This window comes from Aulonocara stuartgranti (assembly GCF_965226115.1).
Source record: "Aulonocara stuartgranti genome assembly, chromosome: 10".
Classification (NCBI taxonomy): domain Eukaryota; kingdom Metazoa; phylum Chordata; class Actinopteri; order Cichliformes; family Cichlidae; genus Aulonocara; species Aulonocara stuartgranti.
Genome location: NC_138946.1, coordinates 34,503,090 through 34,522,071, shown reverse-complemented (window position 1 = coordinate 34,522,071; position 18,982 = coordinate 34,503,090). Strand labels below are relative to the sequence as shown.

General features: G+C 37.5%; 1 protein-coding gene and 1 long non-coding RNA gene across 2 annotated transcripts in view; one reads left to right on the top strand and one right to left on the bottom strand.

The window, feature by feature from the left end:
- Positions 1–18,982, bottom strand: part of LOC309715581 (synaptotagmin-like protein 2) — a 101,655-nt gene that overhangs the window by 43,900 nt on the left and 38,773 nt on the right. The window lies entirely within an intron of this gene.
- Positions 6,808–8,069, top strand: LOC309715601. Its single transcript, XR_014279244.1, has 3 exons — positions 6,808–7,320; positions 7,437–7,540; positions 7,645–8,069. It is a non-coding gene; the product is annotated as an uncharacterized lncRNA (long non-coding RNA).

The window sequence follows — 18,982 nt, the reverse complement described above, 5'->3', positions numbered from 1 at the left end:
CACAAAGAAAAGAAAAAATCTTGCACAAGCGAGACATATAAAAACAATCCTGAAGTTAGACAAAAACAACAACAGTATATGAAAAGACGTTACTGTGAAAATGATGAATTCAGACAGAAACAACAGCAATATATTAGAAGACGTTACTGTGAAAATGATGAATTCAGACAGAAACAACAGCAATATATTAGAAGACGTTACTGTGAAAATGATGAATTCAGACAGAAACAACAGCAATATATTAGAAGACGTTACTGTGAAAATGATGAATTCAGAAAGAAACAAAAACAATATGTTAAAAAACGTTTTTCTGAGAATGCTACAGTTAGAAAGAAACAACAACAATATATTAAAAGACGCTACTGTGACAATGCTGAATTTAGACAAAAAAAAAAAACTATATAACTAAAAGGTATCAAGAAAACCCTGAATTCAGAGAGAGACAGAGATCTCGAGTGACTCAGCGTTATGCACGTGACAATGCATTCAGAGTAAGACACAGACAACTAATGAAACAACTAATGCGAGACAGGTATCAAAGTAATCTTGCATTCAGGATTATGCACAACATGAGATGTGCCATGAAAATAAAAAGGAAATACAGATGGGTGAACAGACAAACCCAAGAGAGTGACAACAGTGTGATCAACGAGGCCATATCTGTGTTCAAATCACAAATCAAAGCTGGACCATCATACCCATGTACTGTCTGTTTCAAGGCTTCATTTCCAAACCAAGTGCGACCCTGCACAAGGTCAAAGTATGTCAAAAACCCACATGTGGTTGCAACATGTTTGACTGGAAGATTTGTTCATGTTTGTGATGAAAACTGCAGAAATGAGCAGTGCAATGTTCCCGATGAGAGAAAGAGAGAGTGGATTTGTCACACCTGCCACGATCATCTTAAAAATGGATCCATGCCAGCGCTTGCTGTTGCCAATAAACTGGATCTTGCTGATACTCCACCTGAACTGTCTGATCTTAACATACTGGAGAGACATCTCATAGCCAAGTGCATACCATTTGCCAAGATCATTCCTCTTCCCAAAGGCAGACAAAGAGCAATTAGAGGAAATGTGGTCTGTGTCCCATCCGAGGTACAGGAAACTGTTGAAGCATTGCCTCGATTGAGAATTAATTCTCAGATCATGAGAGTAAAACTGAAGAGACGCTTGTCTTACAAAGGTCATCAGCTGTTTCAGACTGTAAGCTGGTCTAAACTTGTGCAAGCACTGCATAAACTCAAGCAGATTCACCCACAGTATAAGGATGTGAGCATCAGAGATGATGCTGAGCTGTGTGATCCAACACTTCCTGATGAAGATGATGATGATGATGAAAACATGAATGAGGACGATTATGATGAGGCTGATTTAATGGAAATTGACAGCTGTGAGAAAAATGCACTGAGTGAAGCACAAAATATAAATGAACAGGACATTGACATGTTACCCTGTGATGGTGAACAATCGCATGAACAGATGAGAGATGATTCAGAGCAAGCAGATGGACTGACTAATGGTGGTTTTGCACTCGAGTCCTGTTTGCAGCCCCCTGATGTGGCTGAGGAGATATTATGTTTCAGTGAAGGAATCTACTCTGTTGCTCCTGCAGAGAGAAACAATCCAATAAGTTTTTTCAAAACACCTAAACTGGAGGCCATGGCCTTCCCTGTGCAGTTTCCTACAGGCCAAAACACACTTGATGAAAGAAGGCTGATCAAAGTATCCCCCAGTGGGTATTTCAAATCAAGACTTTTCTGCATTGATGATCGTTTTGCCAAAGACACAAACTATTTGTTCTTTGCACAGTTTGTGACTGAAATACACTTGGCTACATCCAGCATGACAGTACAGTTAAGGAAGGCAAAGCCTCTGACCAGAGATGGTAGAAAAATAACCTCAGGCATGTTACAAGATAAACATGAGGTGGAGAAACTGGTGCGAAATAAAGATGCAGTGAGATTCATGCAGCCTCTGAGAGGAACCCCAGCCTATTGGGAGAAAACAACAAGAGATCTTTTTGCCATGATCAGACAGTTGGGAACTCCCACGTTCTTTTGCACATTTTCAGCTGCTGAAATGCGCTGGCCTGAAGTGATCGAGGCAATAACAAGGCAGCAAGGTGAACAAGTGAATTTTGAAGGACTCGACTGGTCAGCAAAGTGTGACATCCTGAGAAGCAATCCTGTCACAACAATGCGCATGTTTGACAAGAGAGTTGAAGCATTATTCAGAGATTTACTCTTATCTCCCGCAGAGCCACTTGGCAAAGTCATTGACTACTTTTACAGAGTTGAGTTTCAGCACAGAGGAAGCCCACACATACACTGTCTCCTGTGGGTAGAAGGTGCTCCTGTGTTTGAGGAGGATGATGAGCAAACTGTTGTTGATTTTATAAACAAATACATCACAGCTCAGCTGCCTGATCCACATAAACAACCCGAACTGTACAAAAAAGTAACAGAAGTGCAAAAACACAGTAAGAACCACACAAAGACGTGCTTTAGGAGTTTAAGCTCCGGGTGCCGTTTTGGTTTTCCCAAACCACCCTGCAATGAGACAATGATCACAAGACCCAGTGAGGATGATGCACTGGAAGTAGAAACGGCAAAGAACAAGCTCAGACCACTGAACCAGCTGCTGAATGAACCTGAAACTGCTTCCATGAGTTTAGAGCAGCTCTTGGAAAGATGCAAGTTGACACATGCAGAATATGAGAGATACCTGAATAAAATGAACATGAGGAGTACGATCATACTAAAGCGTGATCCAAAAGACTCTTGGATAAATGGCTATAATCCACATCTGCTTGAAGCCTGGAACAGTAATATCGACATAAGCTTTGTTTTAGATGCTTTCGGCGCTGCAAATTATTTAATGAAATATATATCAAAAAAAGAGGGCGGGCTATCTGAGTACCTGAAAACTGTCATTGAGAACTCCCATAAGGACAGTGTAAATGAGTGCGATGAAATGAGAGCCGTCATGCAGGCATATTCAAAGAAGCGAGAGATCAGTGCACAGGAGTGTGTTGCTCGTGCATGTGGTCTTCACATGAAGCAATGTTCACGTGCTGTAATATTCATTCCAACTGATGATAATCCTGTGAAAATGAGTCGTCCCCTGTCAGTTCTGGACAACACAACACCTGAGTCTTCCAATGTTTGGATGACATCTTTGAATGACAAATACAAAGCCAGACCTGAAACACCAGAGTATGAGGAGATGTGCATGGCAGACTTTGCTGCTACTTGCAGGATTGTCTATGGCCAACAGAAAAAAGGTAAAGATGTTTTGCCCCTTCTCAATGAGATGGGGTTTGTGCAAAGGCGCAAAAACAATAAGCCTGCTATCATCAGATTTCACCGCTGCTCACAAGAAAAACATCCAGAGCAATATTACGGAAGACTGCTTAAACTGTACCTTCCTCATCGTTCAGACCACGAACTGAAAACACCATCGTTGCCAACCTATCAGGCTTTCTATGGTGCTGGCTGTGTACAGCTGCCAGGTACTGACCGTCTTGAGTACGTGCAACACATTGTCAAAAGAAACAGAGAAAAATATGAGAAAAACAGTGAGGAGATCGAGAGCGCTGTTGAGGAATATGAGCAGAACAGAGGTGTGACTGACGAATGGTGTAATCTGGCACCTGAATCAGATCTCGTAAGGTTGCCACTTGTTGAACAAGAAAGAGAGCGAGACAATGAAAATGAACAGGAAGATGTGCCCGACTACAGCCGTCAGGCTGATGCTTCAACAGAAGTCAGAGCCATCAGGGAACCCCCTGCTATTGATCCCACATTGTTACGTCAGATGTTTCAAAATCTGAATAAGAAGCAAGCCTGCATATTTTATGCAGTTAGAGACTGGTGCATTAAAAGAGTCTGTGCTCTAAATCCAGAGCAGTTTTTCTTTTATATTAATGGTGGTGCTGGAACAGGAAAATCACATCTTATCAAATGCATCTACTCAGAAGCATCTAAGATACTGAGCAAAGTGCCCAGATATGCAGACGACGTTGACATATCAAAACCCACTGTCCTGTTAACTGCTTTCACTGGGACTGCAGCTTTTAACATTTCTGGAACAACACTGCATTCTCTTCTCAAGCTCCCGAGAAGCTTAAAACCTCCCATTCAGGGACTTGGCAATCAGCTGGATGAAGTCAGATCAGAACTTTTGAATGCTGAAATAATCGTCATTGACGAAGTGTCTATGGTGTCAAGACATCTCTTTGCATATGTAGATGCAAGACTCAAACAGATCAAAGGGACTCGGAGACCCTTTGGAGGCATGTCAGTCATTGCTGTCGGAGACTTCTATCAGCTACCCCCAGTGCGACAGTCTAAACCTCTCTGTGTGCACGACCCGTCCGAGATCGACCTGTGGCGGGAGCATTTTCAGATGATCACTCTGACTGAGATTATGCGTCAGAAAGATGATGCTGTCTTTGCTGAGATGCTGAACAGAATTCGTGTAAAAGGAAAGTTGGATGAGCTTTGCGAAGCAGATAGAGATTTGTTGTTACAGGCCATAACTGAACCAGCCCATTGTCCGACTGATGCATTGCACATTTTTGCAACTAATAAAGAAGTGGATGCACACAACTCTTCAACACTGGCTCTGCTCCACACTCATATCATTGACATCCATGCAGATGATTATAGAAAAGATCCTAGAACTGGCAGAATGGCACTTCAAGACAGACCGTTGAAAGGAGGTAAAAACGAGTTACCAGACACACTGAAAGTTGCAGAAGGAGCTCGTGTCATGCTCACCAGAAACATTGACATACAAAATGGTTTGGTTAATGGAGCTTTTGGAAAACTACTTAGAGTAGTTCACTCTGAAAACGACCAACACATCATCAAACTTGGACTTAAAATGGATAATGAGACATCTGGAAAGAATAACCGCACACCAGCAGACGACATGGTGTACATTGAGAGAGCAGAGGAGAATCTGAAGCAGAAAGGAGTGGTACGAAGACAGTTCCCAGTGAAGCTGGCCTTTGCATGTACAATACATAAGGTACAGGGTATGACAACTACATCAGCTGTTGTCTCTCTTAAGAGCATTTTTGAGCCCGGCATGGCCTACGTAGCTGTCAGTAGAGTGACGTCTCTCAGTGGACTGTATCTTCTTGATATGGAGGAGAAAAAAATATTCACCAACCCAGAAATCACTGCAGCACTTGAGAACATGAGACAAGCCAACCTTGATGACATGATGCCTCTTCTACACGTGAGACAAACCCTCAGCAGGTCAGAGGTTTTCACCATTGTTCATCATAATACAGAGGGACTGCCAGCTCACATTAATGACATCAAAAGTCACCATGAATTGTGTCTAGCAGATGTTTTGTGCCTAACAGAAACACACCTGCGGGGCTCTTTTGTCGCAGAGAGTCTCCACTTGGAAAATTACAATTTGTTCAAACGCAACAGACACCTGTCCTACACAAACTTTCCCCAGATGGCAAACAGAAGTGGTGGTGGAGTTGCTGTTTATGTGAAAAGTGACATTCAAGTGCATGAAAAACAGTACATCCATAATGTAACTGACCTTGAATTTCTGGCTTTAAAGGTTGAAGCACCAGTCAGTGCTCTGATTGCAGTTGTATACAGACCTCCAGACTACACTCTGAGGCCATTCCTGAAAAACCTGGTAAGCCTATTAGACTCATTGGAGATCATGGACTGTCATCCCATCATAGTTTGTGGTGATTTTAATGAGAATGTTTTATCCAGTGCAAACAAACCAATCATGGAGTTGTTTGAGTCTAGGGGATACGCACAGGTCATCACTGCCCCTACCATAGAGAAGAACACACTGCTTGACCTAATTTTCATTTCTCAGCCAGATCGATGTCTCCATTTTGGAGTCATGAAGACATACCATAGTTACCATGACCCAGTATACTGTGTATTGTCCTGTGATGATTCATGATCTAGATCTTTGAATACAGTAAGTAATTTCTATATTGTTGAATGACTTAAGAAAGTAGAGCGATATTTAAAAGTTGACGCTCTGCATTGCAGTATAATGGTTGAATTGTTTACATAAAATACAATTACATGAATTAAGTAATGATATCAGTAAAAGATGACAATTTTATTTATCACAGAAAATCTAAAATTCACTAACAGTAACCTATAAATGTCAGAAAAATCAAATATAGCAGTTTAAAATGAATAGTGTAGGCATATCCTCTCTGCAGCCAGGCTTCAACATCCTGCCAGGCTGCCCCAGTCTCACCGTGGCTGGGAGGGAGGGAGGGTGGACCAGAGGATTGCCTACACAACACATAAATTCTTCTTCATTGTTTCTGAGAGAACAATAATGACTAAAGGTTGCTTTTTAAAAAAACAAACAAACAAACAAACAAACAAACCTAATTACAGCAATAATGACAGTTAAGCCACTTTATGTGTGCCTCTATTTTGAAATACTATTTACAAAAATGTTATTATTTTGGTTTGTTATAAACTTTAAACTTTTTCAAAAGTATACGATTATATTTTTGGACAAATCTTTCGATGAAACATACATTTTTATGAGCTTTTATCATGTTTCGGCCAGTGCAATCATCAGGGTGGGTCTGGGTTGATAACTGCACATTTCTGGCCAGAAATGTTTCAGCAGTGTTACATAAGTAGTACATATGTAACACTTGCTTTCTGTTACCAGCTGATACCCTACATTTGTATAGACATTGGATGGTGTGAGGTTGGGGAGTTGAGTGGGGGGGGTTTACGGTGGGAGCTGAGGGGGGGGGGGGGGGGTGTTAGGTTTCCTTTTTTCTTTTTCTTTTTTAAGAGAGACACAGTCCTCCTGTGTCTTCTCCAAGCTTCACATGTAAGATCCAACAGTGTGAAGCACATAGCAGCTAGAAACTGTAATGCCACAGATCAGAGAGGCTTCATCATCACCATCTTCATCGCCGTACGATCAGAGCGTGAGACTTCACATCTGGAGCACAGGAGACATTCTGTGATAAGTCCTCCTTCTAGCTTGTCCCACAAGCAGTCGGTGAGATTTACTCACAACAAAAAGGGTTAATGACATAATTTCCATGAAAACATGTATTCATTCTTTGTAAAGTGTTTAAATTGTGTTTTCACTTGACCTTAGGAGTGTTAGAGTGTATTGTAATGTCTGTACTCAGGTGTTTCCCTCTGTGATCCATCCCCATCACAGCTGAGACACTCAGGACTGAACAGACTGCACAGTTTCTGTGACCGAGCCTCCAAAACACCTTCTTTGAAACCACTCATGATAGAAGGGCTTCATATTTGCAGCAGCACTACTACAGGTATTCAGTTTATTACAGGATGTGTTTGTTTCTTAGGACCAGCTCTGAGTGCACACTACCTAACATATACACCTTTCTGTTCATTACAAACCAACTACTCTGGATCATATGGCCAGTTGGCAGGAATGTTGCTGCAGGAAAACATCCCTGGAGATCACCATCATTGTCAGACTGACTGTGCCTCCTCTGTGCAGTGTCAAGATCCTCTCTAAATGAGTGTGTAAGTTAACATTTTCATTATTTTATTCCCTTTGACAAGACAAGTATCACTGATATTTACATTTACAACTACATATGTTCCCGTTTTCTGCTCTTCTTTTAAAGTCCTCAGCTATCCTGCTTCTGTGCTGCTTGCCACACATCAAACACTGGCCGGATGACAGGGAGGATCCACTCTGAAGTCACTGGACGTGATGAGGATCATATGGGACTTCATAGTTTCACAGAAACATTGTGCTCTGTGATTACAGGTTTTAAATGGACATAATGACTGCCTCTCTCTGATCAACAGGCTAAAGGATTGTTTTCATTGTTAGTGCTCTGTACAATGTATGCTTATTTAGTATTTCATCACAGAGCAAACCTTTATTTATTTAACATTTTTTTATTTTGTTTTAATGTTGAATTAACTGTAGGGATTTTTTTAAGTGGGCACTTGGGATGTCATATGACCAGAAATGTGGTAACTGGAATTCAACAGTATGGAAGAAAAAATCTGCTGAGAACGAAACACATACAAAAACCCCCAAGAAAATTCAAATTCATTCCATGTAATCCACTCTAAAACATTTTAAACTGCTGAACAGCAACACAAACAGTGTTAAAAAACAGTGTTAACAGAATGATTATGATGATTTTGTACCAAAGTTTCAGGTCACATGGCACACCTAGTGTGTAGTGTGGGGTATCAGCTGGTAAGTATAGGTTTTTTCATATTTGTGTCCTTAGAGTTTAGATAGATAAAGCCTTGTGTATAATAATTAGTCATAACCACAACTCAAAGTCAGGGACTAACTAAATTTGGGACTTTGTGTCTGAGCCCAGGTTAAAACAATGTGTAAAAAAGCATTTAGTGGCATGGCTGAACAATGCTGTATTGATACTTATTTATCCATGTTCACAAAAAGGACTAATGTGTTTATTTGATTATTTGCATGTGTTAAACTGTGTCACCACCTTAGGCTTTCATTTGAGTTTACTCACAAATCTCTATACAGTTCTCTTTTACCACTGTGTGGACTCTGTTTACATTAAAACATAAAAAAGAATGAGTAATAAAAAGAGGTGTAGACAGATCAGAAGATTAAGTAGACCGATAGAAACAGCTGTTCAGCCATGTTCTAAGAAACCAACACAATTTAAAGGTTCAGGATTGTGGTTTTAAAAGTTGAATTTTCATGTATTTCATATGTTGCTCATTATTTTTTATTTAGTTATTTAATTTAGTTATTTTTCTTTATTCTACCAGTCCTTTTCAGAAAGAAGCTGTAAAATATGACTTAAGATTTTTATGTTATTTTCTATGACATACAAAACAAATTGATGTATGTAATACTATTAAACATGATATACACATGTGTATATGTCTGAAAAACATCATGCTGTATATTAAAGTTTGTATTTTCTGCAGAATGTTTGTTCATCTTTTAAGTTCATTTCAATTAGAAGAATATGAACTTTTAATATTCATTCAGAGGTTTTCTGACTCTAAATTTTCTTTTGTCATTACTCATCTTTTTATTATTTACATTTTAAACATGCTTAGCTTTTTCCAACTTCTTCTGTGTGAACATCAGCTTTCAAAAGTTCTGCACTTTTATTTTCAGGTTAAAAATTCTGTATTTTCCAGCTCATTCAGATTTTTAACTTAACATTCAGCAATTAATTCATTTCAGTGCATACATTCAGATTCAAGCATTCACACTGCAGTTTCTTCAGAAAATGCACTTTCTAGTTATATTTTATTCTGTATTCCGTACGTTTTTTGTAATCCTATAACTTCAAAACCGTTCAACTTAGAAAAACCATTCAAACACCGTTAGATTCCTATTCTTTTGGACAACACTGCTTCTATTTTTCATATTTTTAACATTTATATTTTTAATTTTATTCAACTTTATTCAACAAAAATTTATAATGTATTTCAATGGGGAGACCCTTCAAATCCTCATTCAACTTACTCATTTTTAAACTCTTACTACTTCCACATACATTGACATAGAGCCACCATTCAAACTTTAAAACGAAGACAAGACATTCAACTATTCAACTTGTATTTATCTTTTCAATATCTATTATACTTTTTCTTCAGTTCCAGTTTAAGTTTCATGATGTTTTTTCACCCGTTTCAGAGTTTATAATGGGTGTGTATGGGACGGAATGTTGGGGCTAGAGTGAGACAGCTCAACTGCTAGAGTGAGAGGAGCAAAAAAATTAATCTTAAAATCTTTTTTAAAACTGCTGCTGTGTCCACAGCGTTTGCTCTACAGGTATGATTTTACCCTCAAAACGTAGCCATGGCTGTCCTCTTTCATCCAATGTGTTTACTATTGTACTAGGTGTTATGGTTCTTTCATAAATGTCACCAATGCACAGCCTCCTCCCTCCAACTCTTCCATAGACTCTAATGTTAAAATGGCTCAGAAGGTTCGTTTGAAAATCAGAAGAGCATGGTGTCTTTACACTGTCACCACGTCCATATAATAAGCTCCACAGGCATGAAAACTGAGAATTTGGTAGACTGGACATTGCTGCCGCTCACGGTGAAAGAATTTTGTCAATACGACCTGTACTTTTCATTTGGGAGCGATTTGTTTAGGGCTGACGTTTCTGTTCATTTTAAGCAGCAAAAGTGAGGCGCATGTCTGTGTACGTGTGTATGGAGCCATTGGGTGCGGTCACTATAGCAACCAGGCTCACACCTGCCTGCTTAACGAGCTCTGCCTGCCACTGTACCAAGATTCATCTTAAACACTTCTCTTTCAACTGCTGCTGTGTCCACAGTGTTACAGCCATCATTTTACCCTCAAAATGTCACCATCGTTGTTCTCTTTCCAACATTGTCTTTCAAAGCTCAGACTTTTACATTTTTTAAACTGTGTGGATCCAAGCGGAGGGATCACATTTGAGTCATTCAGTGATTCAAAGAATATGACCTTTTAATATTCTTTCAGATGTTTTCTGACTCTGAATTTTCTTTTTTCAGTTCTTAGGTTTTTCTAATTTACAATTAAAACATTTTCAGCTTTTTTCCAACTTCTTCTTCTGTGTAACCTTCAGCTTTTAGCAGTTCAGCACTTTTGTTTTCAGGTTAAATTCAGGTTTTTTTTTAATCTCATTAAAAATTTTTAACTTAAATTCAGTAATTATTTCATTTCAATGCATACATTCAGATTCAAGCATTCACACTGCAGTTTCTTCAGAAAATGCACTTTCTAGTTATTATTATTATATTTTATCTATTCCGTACGTTTTTTGTAATCCTACTCCTTCAAAACCGTTCAACTTAGAAAAACCATTCAAACACCGTTAGATTCCTATTCTTTTGGACAACACTGCTTCTATTTTTCATATTTTTAACATTTATATTTTTAATTTTATTCAACTTTATTCAACAAAAATTTATAATGTATTTCAATGGGGAGACCCTTCAAATCCTCATTCAACTTACTCATTTTTAAACTCTTACTACTTCCACATACATTGACATAGAGCCACCATTCAAACTTTAAAACGAAGACAAGACATTCAACTATTCAACTTGTATTTATCTTTTCAATATCTATTATACTTTTTCTTCAGTTCCAGTTTAAGTTTCATGATGTTTTTTCACCCGTTTCAGAGTTTATAATGGGTGTGTATGGGACGGAATGTTGGGGCTAGAGTGAGGCAGCTCAACTGCTAGAGTGAGAGGAGCAAAAAAATTAATCTTAAAATCTTTTTTAAAACTGCTGCTGTGTCCGCAGCGTTTGCTCTACAGGTATGATTTTACCCTCAAAACGTAGCCATCGCTGTCCTCTTTCATCCAATGTGTTTACTATTGTACTAGGTGTTATGGTTCTTTCATAAATGTCACCAATGCACAGCCTCCTCCCTCCAACTCTTCCATAGACTCTAATGTTAAAATGTCTCAGAAGGTTCGTTTGAAAATCAGAAGAGCATGGTGTCTTTCCACTGTCACCACGCCCATATAATAAACTCCACAGGCATGAAAACTGAGAATTAGGTAGACTAGAAGCTGCTGTCGCTCACGGTGAAAGAATTTTGTCAGTACGACTTTTACTTTTCATTTGGGAACGATTTGTTTCGGCCTGACTTTTCTGTTCATTTTAAGCAGCAAAAGTGAGGCGCATGTCTGTGTACGTGTGTATGGAGCCATTGGGTGCGGTCACTATAGCAACCAGGCTCACACCTGCCTGCTTAACGAGCTCTGCCTGCCACTGTACCAAGATTCATCTTAAGCACTTCTCTTTCAACTGCTGCTGTGTCCACAGTGTTACAGCCATCATTTTACCCTCAAATTGTCGCCATTATTGTTCTCTTTCCAACACCGTATCTTTCAAAGCTCAGGCATTTAAACTTTTTAAACTGTGTGGATCAAAGTGGAGGGATCACATTTGAGTCATTCAGTGATTCAAAGAATATGACCTTTTAATATTCATTCAGATGTTTTCTGACTCTAAATGTTCTTTTGTCATTTCTTAGGTTTTTCTAATTTACATTTAAAACATTTTCAGTTTTTTTCCAACTCCTTCTTCTGTGTAACCTTCAGCTTTTAGCAGTTCAGCACCTTTGTTTTCAGGTTAAATTCGTTTTTTTTTTAGTTTTTTTTAAATCTCATTCAATATTTTTAACTCAAAATTCAGCAATTAATTCATTTCAGTGCATACATTCAGATTCAAGCATTCACACTGCAGTTTCTTCAGAAAATGCACTTTCTAGTTAGTGTGAATGCTTGAAAAGCATTCACAGTATTGTTATTCTAATCTTTATTATTAGTGTGAATGCTTGAAAAGCATTCACAGTATTGTTCTTCTAATCTTTAAACTATTTTATTATCTATTCCGTACGTTTTTTGTACTCTATCTCCTTCAAAACCGTTCAACTTAGAAAAACCATTCAAACACCGTTAGATTCCTCTTCTTTTGGACATGACTGCTTCTATTTTTCTCATTTTTAACATTTATATTTTTAAAATTATTCAACTTTTTTCAACAAAAATTTCCCATGTATTTCAATGGAGAGACGCTTCAAATTCTCATTCAACTTACTCTTCTTTAAACTGTATCTACTTCCACATACATTGACGTAGAGCCACCATTCAAACTTTAAAACGAAGACAAGACATTCAACTATCCAACTTGTATTTATCTTTTCAATATCTATTATACTTTTTCTTCAGTTCCAGTTTAAGTTTCATGATGTCTTTTCACCCGTTTCAGAGTTTATAATGGGTGTGTATGGGACGGAATGTTGGGGCTAGAGTGAGACAGCTCAACTGCTAGAGTGAGAGGAGCAAAAAAATTAATCTTAAAATCTTTTTTAAAACTGCTGCTGTGTCCACAGCGTTTACTGTACAGGTATGATTTTACCCTCAAAACGTAGCCATCGCTGTCCTCTTTCATCCAATGTGTTTACTATTGTACTAGGTGTTATGGTTCTTTCATAAATGTCACCAATGCACAGCCTCCTCCCTCCAACTCTTCCATAGACTCTAATGTTAAAATTGCTCAGAAGGTTCGTTTGAAAATCAGAAGTACAGGGTGTCTTTACACTGTCACCACGTCCATATAATATACTCCACAGGCATGAAAACTGAGAATTCAGTAGACTAGACATTGCTGTCGCTCACGGTGAAAGAATTTCGTCAATACGACTTGTACTTTTCATTTGGGAGCGATTTGTTTGGGGCTGACTTTTCTGTTCATTTTAAGCAGCAAAAGTGAGGTGCATGTCTGTGTCCGTGTGTATGGAGGCATTTGGGTCACTATAGCAACCAGGCTCACACGTGTCTGCTTAACGAGCTCTCTCTCACTCTGCCAAGATTCATCTCAAACACTTCTCTTTCAACTGCTGCTGTGTCCACAGTGTTTGCTCTACAGCCATCATTTTACCCTCAAAACGTATCCATCGTTCTTCTCTTTCCAACACCGTGTCTTTCAAAAGCTCAGAGATGTAAACCTTTAAAACTGTGTGGATCCAAGTGGAGGGCTCACATTTTAGTCATTCAGTGATTCAAAGAATATGAACTTTTAATATTCATTCAGGTGTTTTCTGACTCTAAAGTTTCTTTTCTCATTTCTTAGATTTTTCTAATTTACAATTAAAACATTTTCAGCTTTTTTCCAACTTCTTCTTCTGTGTAACCTTCAGCTTTTAGCAGTTCAGCACTTTTGTTTTCACGTTAAATTCGGGTTGTTGTTTTTTTATCATTCAACATTTTTAACTCAAAATTCAACAATTAATTCATTTCAGTGCATACATTCAGATTCAAGCATTCACACTGCAGTTTCTTCAGAAAATGCACTTTCTAGTTATTGTGTGGATGCTTTAAGCATCCACACTATTGAGTTCCTGTTTCTCTTTATTCTTTATTATTATTATTATTATTCTAGTTGCTTCCGTACACTTTTCGCCGTTTAACTACTTCCACAATTTTCAGCCGATTTTCACCGTTCAAATTTTAAACTATTCTGCTATTTTTGCTCTTTCCTGCTACGATTTTTGCTATTTTTAACTATTATACTTTTTAAAATATTCCACTTTTTTCCTTTAATTTGTCCCATTGAAATGAATGGGAAACTTCTGCAATTCTGCTAAAATTTGCTTGTTTTTGAAACTTAACTACTTCCTCATATTTTCACCTAGAACAACCATTCAAATTTTAAAATGTTCACAAATTATTGGGCTATTCAGGTATGATTCAGCTTTTTCAAATCTTCTACTGTTTTACTTTTATGCCTCTTAAAGTTTTGAGTTGCAAAATTGTGATTTTTCACAAAATACATGCGTTGTTATGGTTGCTATGCTCTTGGCTTCCAGTGTGTCACTGAAGGTTTTGCAGTCTTCTCTTCATGTCCGAACAACTGTTTGCTACTTGCTCAATTTTCACTCAACTTCCACAAATTATACATCAAAACGTAGGTATTTTTGCTGGCTTTCAGAAAATGTCACCATCATTGTTGTGGGATTTATAGAATTTTTACAAATCTCCTCAGACTAACACAAGGTCAGAAAACTCTCCATATAAAGTGAATGGAGAGCTTGTTCAAAATCACCGCTGGATTTCTGTAATGAGAGGCATATTCGAATCGTCATATCTCCTTAACGAAGCAAAGTTAAGACATGAGGCTTGTCCCCGAATATCTTCAGACACCCCTGACGCTCACAATTCAAGAATTTCTTTCTCACCTATTACCGTTCTGAAATGAGTTGGACTTGTTTGAGGGTAGGAAATTCGTCCTTCGCTCAGATTTCTTCAGATTTCAAACTGTGGATATGAACCACTTTTTTCTCTCGTCATAACTTTTTGTTGGATTTCCACAGAGACCTGAAAATTTCCATGATTGTTCACCAAAGCCTGCTGTCTCTTACGGTGAAAGAATGATATCGATACTCCAAATAGATTTCGAGTTAGAAAGCGTTGTTTGAGGGCAAGTCAAGGCAGTTTTTGCTTCGCTCTACTCAGTTATGGTGCATTACAAGTCAAATATCTTTAATAATTCATATTTTAATGATAAATTGTAAACACTGGAAGATTCCCCCATCTCTTCTGAACAAAACGGTGTAAGAATGACCGCTCTAGCCCCTACGGTTTGGAAATTATGGTCATTTGTTTGAGGGGAGTCCTCACTATGAGAAATAGGCTGCAATAATCCTGTGCCTCTCTGTGCTGCGTGTGTAAAAAGAGGCACATGTTTTGGCGGGAAAAAGTACACAGGCTCTCTGATTGGTGGATTCAAATTCAGCAGCTCCCAGGCTGACCTAGAAACTTACTTCTCTCTCCCTGTGCATTTTTTTGCTGATTTTTTCATTTAACAAGTATATTTGAGGGACCCTCAGCATGTTCAGCATTTTTTCAGCTGTCCATTTTGCTTTTCCAATTTTTCTGTTTAACTTATTACTATTGTGCTAAATAATACTATTTCTGCTATTTTATAAGATTTGTGCCTAATATAGTATTTCTGCTAAATTACAATATTTCTGCTTTTTATACTATTTGTGCTAAAACATAGTATTTCTACTAAATGTAGTATTTATGCTTAATCATACTATTTCTGCTTTTTATGGGATTTGTGCCTAATATAGTATTTCTGCTTTTTATAGGATTTTTGCTCAAACATAGTATTTCTACTAAATGTAGTGTTTATGCTTAATCATGCTATTTCTGCTTTTTATAGGATTTGTGCTTAATATAGTATTTCTGCTAAATTATAGTATTTCTGCTTTTTATAGTATTTGTGCTAAAACATAGTATTTCTACTAAATGTAGTATTTATGCTTAATCATAGTATTTCTATATATTTCTGCCAGGTCCCCAGGCAGCCAATCCTCTGTGAGGACTGAGAAATTCAAATTTTCAAATCAGGGCCTGCACGGCTTCCCAGCCAATCATATATGTGTCCTGAGGCATTCAAATTTGCATATTGGGGCCTTCATGGCTTCTAAGCCAGCCAATCATATCTGAGGGCTGAGGAATTCAAATCCACAAATCAGGGCCTGCACAGCTTCCCAGCCAGCCAATCATGTATGTGGGCTCCAGGTATTCAAATTTGCATATTGGGGAATTCGTGGCTTCTAAGTCAACAAGTCATCCATGTCATATATCTCTAAAAATTCATATTTTAATGATAAATTGTCAACACTTGAAGATTCCCCCATCTCTTCTGAGCAAAACGGTGTAAGAATGACCGCTCTAGCCCCTATGGTTAGGAAATTATGGTCATTTGTTTGAGGGGAATCCTCACTATGTGAAATAAACTGAAAGAAGCAGGTCTATGTCGCTGTGCTGCGTGTGTAAAAAGATGCACCTGTTTTGGCGGGAAAACGTAAACAGCCTCTCTGATTGGTGGATTCAAATTCAGCAGCTCCCAGGCTGACCTAGAAACTTAGTCCTCTCTCCCTGTGTGTGTGTGTGTGTGTGTGTGTGTGTTTAGTGGGAGAGAGAGGACCCTGCCCTTATTTGACAGCATGTCATTGTAGGATTTAAATTGAACATAGTTAGACTGGTTGACTGGATTAGAGCCTGTGTTTGTGTGTCCCTCTGTGCATTTGTGTTTCAATAAGTTATTACTATTCTGCTAAATCATAGTATTTCTGGTACTTTTCGGTACTTGTGCTAAATACAGTATTTCTGCTAAATCATACTATTTCTGCTTTTTATAGGATTTGTGCCTAACATAGTATTTCTGCTAAATTATAGTATTTCTGCTTTTTATAGGATTTGTGCCTAATATAGTATTTCTGCTAAATTATAGTATTTCTGCTTTTTATACTATTTGTTCTAAATTATAGTATTTCTGCTTTTTATAGGATTTGTGCTTAATATAGTATTTCTGCTAAATTATAGTTTTTCTTCTTTTTATAATATTTGTGCTAAAACATAGTATTTCTACTAAATGTAGTATTTATGCTTAATAATAGTATTTCTATATATTTCTGCCAGGTCCCCAGGCAGCCAATCCTCTGTGAGGACTGAGACATTCAAATTTTCAAATCAGGGCCTGCACAGTTTCCCAGCCAATCAAATAAGTGTCCTGAGGCATTCAAATTTGCATATTGGGGCCTTCGTGGCTTCTAAGCCAGCCAATCATATCTGAGGGCTGAGGAATTCAAATCCACAAATCAGGGCCTGCACGGCTTCCCAGCCAGCCAATCACATATGTGGTCTCAGGCATTCAAATTTGCATATTGGGGAATTCGTGGCTTCTAAGTCAACAAGTCATCCATGTCATATATCTCTAAAAATTCATATTTTAATATTAAATTGTCAACACTTGAAGATTCCCCCATCTCTTCTGAACAAAACGGTGTAAGAATGACCGTTCTAGCCCCTACGGTTAGGAAATTACGGTCATTTGTTTGAGGGGAGTCGTCACTATGAGAAATAGACTGCAAAAATCCTGTGTCTCTCTGTGCTGCTGCGTGTGTAAACAGATGCACCTGTTTTGGTGGGGAAAAGTGCACAGCCTCTCTGATTGGTGGATTCAAATTCACCAGCTCCCAGGCTGACCTAGAAACTTACTTCTCTCTCCCTGTGTGTGTGTGTGTGTGTGTGTGTGTGTGTGTGTGTGTGTGTGTGTGTGACAGAGAGAGAGAGAGAGAGAAAGGCTTTTAATGGGATGATCTCATTCTAAGATTTAAATTCAATATATTTAGACTGGTTGACTGAATTGGATCTTGTGTGTGGGTCTCTCTGTGCATGTGTGTTTCCTCATGTGTACATATTTGTGATTGTGTGGCTGTAATAAATTTTTTTGCAGATTTTTGTCATTTAACAAGTATATTTGAGGGACCCTCAGCATGTTCAGCATTTTTTCAGCTGTCCATTTTGCTTTTCCAATTTTTCTGTTTAACTTATTACTATTGTGCTAAATAATACTATTTCTGCTATTTTATAAGATTTGTGCTTAATATACTATTTCTGCTTTTATAGGATTTGTGCTTAATATAGTATTTCTGCTAAATGTAGTATTTATGCTTAATCATACTATTTCTGCTTTTCATAGTATTTGTGCTTAATATAGTATTTCTGCTAAATTTAGTATTTCTGATTAATTATAGTTTTTCTACTAAATCATAGTACAGTATTTCTGCTTTTTATGGGATTTGTGCTAAAACAAAGTATTTCTACTAAATGTAGTATTTGTGCTTAATCATACCATTTCTGCTTTTTATAGGATTTGTGCTTAATATAGTATTTCTGCTAAATTATAGTATTTCTGCCAAATTATAATATTTGTGCTAAAACATAGTCTCAATTTAAAATTACAATATTCATAGTTCATCACAGTGTCTCTGGTAAATCACAATATTTCTGCTCTGTTGTACTATTTTTCTAAATCATAGTGTTTCTGTAATGTTTAAGTATTTTTGGCTAAATATATTCTTTCTGTTATCTTATACTATTTCTCCTAAATTCTTGTATTTTTGAGAAGTTATCATGTTTCTGGTAAGTTACAATATTTCTGCTAAATTCTGCTATGCTATTGTATTTCTGCCAAGTATTATGTTTCCTCTAAGATATTGCAGTTCTGCTAAGTTATTCCATTTTAGCAAACTTCTTTTGCTTCTGCAAAGTTTTTACAATTTCTGCAACTTTTCAGCTTTTTCAGCTACTTTTTGCATACAGCTTCAGCTTTAAGCATCCACACTGCATTTTCGCAGGAAATGCAAATTTTTCTAGTTAGTGTGAATGCTTGAAAAGCATTCACAGTATTGTTCTTCTAATCTTTATTCTATTTTATTCTTCCGTACGTTTTTTGAAAGCCTACTCCTTCAAAACCGTTCAACTTAGAAAAACCATTCAAATACCGTTAGATTCCTATTATTTTGGACATGACTGCTTCTATTTTTCTCATTTTTAACATTTATATTTTTAATTTTATTCAACTTTATTCAACAAAAATTTCCCATGTATTACAATGGGGAGACCCTTCAAATT